Source organism: Peromyscus eremicus, chromosome 1, assembly GCF_949786415.1.
Source record: "Peromyscus eremicus chromosome 1, PerEre_H2_v1, whole genome shotgun sequence".
In the NCBI taxonomy this organism is placed as follows: domain Eukaryota; kingdom Metazoa; phylum Chordata; class Mammalia; order Rodentia; family Cricetidae; genus Peromyscus; species Peromyscus eremicus.
The window spans coordinates 139,972,947-139,981,476 of record NC_081416.1 but is presented as its reverse complement, the minus strand read 5'-3'; the positions used below and the strand labels follow the sequence as shown (position 1 = coordinate 139,981,476).

General features: G+C 42.3%; 1 protein-coding gene across 6 annotated transcripts in view; it reads left to right on the top strand.

The window, feature by feature from the left end:
• Nucleotides 1–7,077: 7,077 nt before the first annotated feature.
• Nucleotides 7,078–8,530, top strand: part of Ube3a (ubiquitin protein ligase E3A) — a 100,091-nt gene continuing 98,638 nt past the window's right edge. For 3 of the 6 annotated variants that reach the window (XM_059273607.1, XM_059273599.1, XM_059273582.1), the window contains exon 1: nt 7,078–7,555. The gene's annotated coding sequence lies outside the window, so the exon portion shown is untranslated. Of the gene's footprint in view, nt 7,556–7,703; nt 8,086–8,530 lie in introns of those variants that run through there. The other 3 variants (XM_059273616.1, XM_059273591.1, XM_059273576.1) reach the window with 1 other exon arrangement.

Sequence of the window (8,530 nt, the reverse complement as noted above, 5' to 3'; positions counted from 1 at the left end):
ATGAGTTTACAGAGTAAAACATCATTTCAGCAATAGAATTTCATATTCTTTATATATCAATATCAAGTAAGACTTAAAATTTAAATATTGCCTTTAAATTACAAACAATATTCATGATTACTGACTAGATGTTTTCTTGAGAGAGCGCAAAGAAACAGTTAAGTGTACCATCTTTAATACTAAGATTTTATTTAATCAATGTACTTATTCAGATTTAAAAAACATTGTGAGAACCCCAGGATCAGTAAATGTATTTGAAATAGTATTAAACATATATAGTATGAATGATTTCAAAGAACTCAAATGATGTACTTAGTCAGAAGGAAAATTCTAAAGGTTGATTTATTGATTTGAATGGAAATGTCCCATTCAGAAGAACCCAGATTATCAATATAACAGTAGTGGTGGCTGCAGCAGCAGGTGGGATTTAGTCAAATACTTCTCTTTTTCACCTACTCTCCAGCCTGTTTAACACAAACATTGAAATGACCAAGGTCAAAACATAGTTTGACAGGATTTTTTGAGACACGGTTTCTCTTTATAGCCCTTGCTGTCCTGGAACTTGCTATGTCGACAAGGCTGGTTTCGAACTCAGAGATTTGCCTGCCTCTGCCTCCTGAGTGCTGGGATTAAAGGCATCCACCACCATACCCGGTTGCTCATTTTTTATTTGTATTTATGTGTGTATACATACAAGCATTCATGCCATGGCATATCTGTGCATCACTGTCACTTGTAGAATTGGGTTCTCTCCTTCTACTATGTGGATTCCAGGGATTGAACTCAGGTCTCCAGGGTTGTTAGCAAGTGCCCTTACCTCAATGAGCTGTATTATTGTGATCTTCAAAACTTCTTATGCATTCTTAGCTATTTGTATAATTAGTAGAATTAATGCTGAATGAGTCATAAATTTAAGAGAACTTCATAAACTATCATAGTCGAAACCTCAATTTGATACAGCACACACTAATGCTCTAAAATATTTATCCATTATTACTTAATTTTTGAATTCAGATTTCTTATAGTAAATTACCTGACTTTTTCGTCCCCACTATATTGCATAAGCAGGCCACTTCAGTACTTTGTATACTTTTACATAATTTGAGTAGATTAATGTCCTGAACAACTACTTTATAACATTCTTTCAGTGTTAGGGAATTCCGTCAGACACACTGGTCTTAGTTCTTAACTTTCTTCTTTTGCCATTTTTACATTCACAAGGGCTGATTCGATCATTCCCTTTTTTGAGGAGTTACCCTGTTTTAGCCATTTAGGTAGGTGGTAACATGAGGGAAGAGGAAAAGCCAAGAACACTCTTCTTTCTCAAGGAGTATAGAGGAAGAAAGTCAAAGTTACTTATCAGCAATGCATGACAAGTGACAGGATAGAAGGAAATACTGCAGAGGCAGAAGCAAAAAGCCCTGGGAAGATCAGAAAGGCTGTTCAGAGAGATGCCTGGATTTGTCTTAAAGAAAGAAGGAATTATATTCAAAAGGGCTCTAAATGACTAGCAAATACTTAAGTACTGCTTAAGCAATGGTTTTTATGTGGGGTATGGGAAGATAGGTGTGGAAGGAAGGTAGGGCTATGTCAAGTAGGTCTTAGTCTCAGCATTTAGGCTCAAAGGACCCATGGTAAAGCATTGATGTTATGAATAGAAAATATGTGATCATTAAAATAAATGTGTGTGATCAGGACATTAATACCAAAATATAGGCTAGCATTTTCCTGAGTGTTGGGGATTTATGTCCTTTCTTGTTGATTTTATTCTAGTTCAGAAGGAATAGCAGATAAATATTAGTGGACACCTGCTGTGGATGATAAAAAAGATTCTAAAATGGAGCTAAAAACAGCTTCCTAGTTGTCTCTTTCAAGTTAGTGGCAGCCTGTGGGTTTGAGCTACTTTATGGCAGGTTTCAGGCATGTAGGCTTGACCTAAGCTATGTTATACAGAGGTGTCTCCAAGCTGCGCACTATGCTGTGTGTTGGACATAGTTTTTGCTAGTTAAAAAAACAAAAGAAAACCAAAGGTTGTTCCTGGGCTACATGCTGCTGAATGGAATCATAGACCCACTGCTTCCCAGAGTCTGTGGGAGCATGGTTCCCAGAGCTGCCGGTAAATTTACCACCACCATATTGAAAAGCTGAGGTGGGTGGAACCAGCAGCCATGGCTGCTGTTTCTATCTTAGAATGCTGCAGTTTAAAGCAATAGATTCACAATAAGACAGATTCAGATGGGATAAACCTCTAAACAGTTTACAATGCATGTAAAAATGTATGTAGGCTTGAAAGAGAGAAAAAATATATACAGTTATATAAAGAAATAGTTTTTAAAAATGAAGTCTTTAAAGAGACAGTAAAGGTAGTATAAAAATAAGCCACACAAAGATGGATATTACACAGAGAATCTGGATTGTGTTGTCTTTGGGATTTTTAACTGCAGAAAGACATTTGATTGTAAAAGCTGTTGAGTTAAGCCAATATGTATATTTTAAAGATACCTTGACTTCAAAATTTGGATGTAAGGATATATTGCTTTGGTAAGGAGGCTCTGCTTTTGTTTCCACAGAAAGCAAGAGGCTATGGATTTGTTCCAGATTAAGATACATCAGGTTTGACCAGCCACGACTGCCTGAATGATTTCCGATGACACCATGGCCCAGATGATCCAACATCCAGAATGGTTTCAAGGCAACTGGCTCAGACAATACAGCCCCATGGACTATGCCATAATCCTAAAATTTTCTTTATTTCCTCATAAGATACAGCACCCCCCTCCAGCAGGAAGTAGTATGAGAAACTACGCTGAAAATTGCCAAATATACCAAGCTGGCTTTGGAGATGGAATTGGCTCACTCCTTCTCTAAACCCAAGCATATTCCTAAAAGAAAATGTCGAGAGATTCTTGTGTCCCATATCAGAAGAGCCCTCTGGTGTGAGACAGAGAAAAACCAATATTTTTATTTAAAGCAGGTTGATTATAAATGCAATCTCTTTCTAAAGAAGAAAAGGGGATGTAGATATGATGGGATAAATAGTAACAACTTGTTTAAAAATGTTTTACATTGTTATAGATTTTAGTTTATTGATACAAATTTGAAGTTAATTTTGTTATACTATATATATTTCTACTCTCATTTGAGGTATTATGTTTATGTAACTCATTTAGATTGTAATAGATAATTAAGATATACAGATTAATAATTAGTCTTCTATGATAGCCAAATTTATAGTCACGTTAGTTTAGTTTTCTAGGTTTATATAGATATATTTCAGACAGATAGGTAATCGTCAAACACTTCAAAGACCTACAGAATATGGCATTTAAAATGTTTTAAAAATTTAGACTTTCTGGACAGTGAGACATGTCTGCTCCTGGCAGCAACTATTTACTTCAGAGAGGACGATGGGCATTGAAGACACTCTATATGGAGCTTATCTTCTTCTTGGCAAAAATAGCCATTTGGGCAAGAAACTGTTCTTGCCTGGACTGCTTGATCGACTGGATATATATAGATGCCATAGGAAGATTACCACTGAACCTTGCTTGGCAAAATGGTCCTTCAGGTTCCTGCTTCGCAGAGGAAACTGCCAGACATTCTACAGGACACAGAGAAGTGATTGAGAGACTCTAGGCCAGTGGGCTGAAGACAGATGCCCCAACTTTACCAAGGACCTTTGGATGACTGTCCAGGATGCCAGTTGTCTCTGTCTACTCTCCCAAGACTCCCGAAATTTGCTTGCGTCTTTCTCCCGTTTCTCAGGTAATATTATATCCCTTTGGGGTCTTTGATGTAGTTGAAGACTAGATAGTTATAATTTCTTTAGTCATGATAAAAGATAAGTTAGACATAAAACTTTGGACTCACAAATATAGGATAGATAAAATATCTTCTTTAATTTTTCCAAATACAAATAGACTCGATATTATAAATAGACTAGATATTGTAATTGTAATTCTTGCTTGATAATTGTTTTGTTATATGTAATTTTACTATGTTAAAGTTAAAAACCTTCCTTTTTGAAAAAAAAAGAAAAGGGGAAGTGCTGTGGATGATTGATTGATAAAGTGCTGACTAGCTAGTAGCCAGGCAGGAAGTATAGTCAGGACAAGGAGGGAGGAGAATTCTGGGAAGTGGAAGGCTGAGTCAGGGAGATGCTGCTTGCTGTGGGATGGTCTGTATGTCAAGTGTGTTGCTGATTGGTCAATAAATAAATTACTGATTGGCCAGTGGCCAGGCAGGAAGTATAGGCAGGACAAGGAGGAGAATAAAGCTGGGAAGTGGAAGGCTGAGTCAGAGAGACACTGCCAGCCGCCACGATGACAAACAGCATGTGAAGATGCCAGTAAGCCACGAGCCACGTGGCAAGGTATAGATTTATAGAAATGGATTAATTTAAGCTGTAAGAAAAGTTAGCAAGAAGCCTGCCACAGCCATACAGTTTATAAGCAATATAAGTTTCTGTGTGTTTACTTGGTTGGGTCTGAGAGGCTGTGGGACTGGCGGGTGAGAGAGATTTGTCCTGACCTTGGGCCAGGCAGGACCAGAAAAACTCTAGCTACAGGTGCCAGCTGCCTGATGAGAAGCAACTTGTAAGGATACCGGTAAGCCATGAGCCACGTGACAAGGTATAGATTTATAGAAATGAGTTAATTTAGGATATAAGAACAGATAACAAGAAGCCTGCCACGGCCATACAGTTTATAATATAAGTCTCTGTGTGTTTACTGGGGTCGGAGTGGATGCAGAAGCCAGGTAGACTGGAGAAAACTCCAGCTACAAACAACCTCTTAACTACACAATCATTGAATTGCTTTAAAACTGTTAACACTTTTACAGGCCTGATTTTCTCTTAAATTGATTTACTGAAGATAGGTACAGGGATTATTTTTTATTGTTTCACAAGGCCTCGATAGTTCTGGGTAAATAGTAGACACTAAGTATGTTCAAAGCATAAATTAATTTGCTTATACAATTAATTTGCTTATTTCTCTTACATTTAAAATAAAATATTAAAAACTGTTGAGTCTCATTTAGACTAAAGTAGTCTAAAGAATTTATTGCCCACCTAGATAATAAGTTGCTTTTTCTAGAAAAAGTGTATGAAAACAATATAAGCCTGCTATGGAAGAAATAATTTTTATGAAAAGTATGTGACTATGTTGTCAAGAATCATTCATGGTGATAATTTTTACCATAAACATTGCTTTCTCCAGCCCCTTTTGAGATAGTCTCTCTTTATATTGAGGCCTGCCAGGGAACTTCAGATTTGCCTGCCTCATCCTCCTCTGTACTGGGATTGCAGGCAAGCACCTTCACATCTAGCAGTTTATAAATGTTTCTAAATTTTAAAAATGATAATCCAAAATACATGAGTTCAAATCAGTGGCAAATATAAGAATACATATTTAGCCTGGCAGTGGTGGTGCACGTCTTTAATCCCAGCACTCAGGAGGCAGTGCCAGTCAGATCTCTGTAAGTTCAAGGCCAGCCTAATCTACAGAGCGAGATCCAGAACAGGCACCAAAACTACACAGAGAAACCTTGTCTCAAAAAAACAAAACAACAACAACAAAAAACCCCATATTTAACGTTAACTAAAAAGATAATTTCTTCAGATTCCCAAGACAAATTGGGATTCTCCGTGATCTCCATACAGAACTGGATTGGCATTTTGACATCCATCTCCTAACTTAAACTTTTAAGTTTTTTAGAATTCTGGGGTTTTGGCTACATTTTCATAATTCTCACTATTATAAAATTACTTTTCTTTTTCAGACAACTTCTATTTATTCGAGAATAGCTGAAAACATCTTCATATCCTGCAATAGTAATATGCTTTATAGTTTAATGGTCTTAATTTTTGGTTGTATATTTTAATAATTTGCAAAGATAAATCCTTAAAAGGTTATATTTGTTACTGGCTCTTTCCATAAAATACAATGGTAATTTCCAAATGAAGAGCTGTAATGGGAGGGAGAGATGAAAAAAATTATTTTTTAAAGAATCTTAAAACCTGACATTACAACAATGTCATTTATTATCATTTATCCCAGAATAGCTTACATTCTTTTTTCACCCTCTTGCTTAGTTTTCATAGTTTTAATAAATAACTGTTTATAGTGGGAAGATGTGGTATACACACACACATATATGTACACATTTGTGTAAGTTCTAAGTAACGAAAAAGTACATTGCTACGTGTGATTGTTACATTTTGAGTACTATATGATTAAGGCTTATCCACAATGTTATAAAACAGAAAATGACTTGTCAGCCAGTCTTTATAAATTTAGTGGCAAGTGTCAAAGCCATTAACAACAGCAACAAAACCCGTTAAGTAAAAAGGTCACTCGGGTACCATCAAGACCCATGGCTTTAACATGGTTCAGCTGTTATATACATCAAAATTAGCCTCTATCCACGTGGGATTCAGCAGGCGGTTACTTCTTTCAGTTGACAGCCTACTGGAAGACGACTCTGCAGGACCTGGGCTTTTATCTTCTAGTCTGGTAAACCTGGGACATATCCTGCGCTGGCAGAGGCCTGAGCTGATGACCTTGTGTGCTGAAAGCTTGTCCACTCTCAGCAACCCTTGCAACGTTTACCAGGGCAGCTCGGGTGAAAAGCCACAGGGGTCAGCCCTAGCAACTGCACACTTCTGCTCCTCCTCGAGCCTCGGCCGACTCTCGGAACCAATTAGTCCGCCTAACTGACCCTGAGGCTGTCCTCGGCAGGCTGGCCCGGGCCGCTCTCCCCGAGTACACTGAAGCACAGGGGCCGGATGAAAGGAGCACGGCCTAAAAGCACCACGCCTCTCCCAGCCCTGTCTCAAGATGGCGACAGCGCCTGGCTGGCTTCCACCGAGCCCAAGGCCATCTCCCCTTCCCACCGGTCCCCGCGCCGCTGGCGAAGTCGAGCTAGAGGAGGGCCTCGCGGAGCGGCGAGCGGGGCGGGGCGGAGCCCGTCGCCCTCCCACGCACGCGCGACCTCGCCTCGCATCCCGCCTCTCCGCTCCGAGCCCTCGCCCTGCAGGGCGGCGCGCGCTGCCTGTCGGGATACTCGGCCCGCCCACCCAGTCCTCCCGTCCTGCGCTGCGTTCGCGAGACCCGTGTTTCTCCCAAGATGGTGGCGCTCCTCTGTGGGTGACTACAGGAGACGACAGGGCCTTTCGTCTTCGCCCGCACCTCGCCGCCCCCTCCTGCGCTCGCTCGCGCACCCGGCCACGCAGCCGTCCACCGCCTCCTCACGCCTCTCCTCTGTCTACCTGTCGCGGACGGTGGCGCCTCCTTCTGCTTCTCCTCGGAGTTGCTCGCCTCCCTCGCACCCCACTGTGGACAGACCGCGGCAGCAGCCGATCAGCGCGCCGACTCCAGCGTTGCCCGGGCGCCTGGCCTCCCGGCCTCCGTTTCCTGAGGAGTAGCGTGGGTCCCGCATGAGCTCCGGCGGTGGCGCCAGCGAAAGGAAACGAGGCGGTGGCGGGCGGCGGCGGCAGACGAGGGCAACTAGAACCAGTGAGGCGGCCGCAGCCCAGGCGCGGGGGCGAGGACAGGTCAGTGCTGCTGCGGCCGCGGCCTGCCCGGCGCGCTCCCTCTGGTCTGTACCGCCGGCCCTCTCGTCCCCTCTGGACCGCTCAGGCAGAGTAGGCGCCCGGGCCCTCACCCGCTTCTGTGAGCGAGTGCTTGGGGCGCGTGGTCTGGAGGGGCCGGTGCCAGGAGTAGGCCCTGGTGGCTGCGGCTGCTGCAGCCTTAACTGTCAGTGCTGGCTGAGCGCTGGAGGGAGGGTTTTGTCGCCCGCGGGTACCCGTGTGGGCCCGGGGTGGGGCGGACGTGCAGGGCATCGAAATTGGGGCCTCATCGAAGCGGGGATCGGAGAGCCTGCTGTGGCTTCGGGCTGCGAAGGGCAGGCCTTTTCCTCCAAAGGGGCGCTCTGGGTGGGAAGACATATTTAGACGTGTGCTTAGTGGGTTGGGGTATTGGGGGTGGATTGGAAAGGAAAGACGGATGAAGCCGTACATCAAGCCCAAGGATTGCGCTCTCAGTTTCTCCGTGTGCTGCTTCTGATAGAATTCAGTAGTTGAACGTGAGTTACTGGATTCCTCAGAAACTGCTGTGTTAAATTTAAATGCAAACCTGTAAGCAGTTGGCCTCCTCCTCCTCCTCCTCCTCCTCCTCCTCCTCCTCCTCCTCCTCCTCCTCTCCCCTCCCCCTTTTCAGTTGAGAAAATGAAAAGGACGTTTTCCCCATCTTGATGCGGAGGCTTTTTGTTGGAAGAATCACAATTGAACGTACTAAATGGTTTAGCCCTAAAAATAGAAAATATAATTTTAATAAGACTTTTCAGACTTAGAATCCTCGAAAGACAATTTTATGTCATTTTTTAAAAAATGACTTATGAGCATGCTAAAATAGAACAGTACAAAATCTCTTTGGGATTGTATTAAGTAGCTAGTGTGCTGTTGCAAATGTAAACTAAATAGTATATTGAATGTAGGATCCACGATTATCTTCAATCGTGAAGGACTATG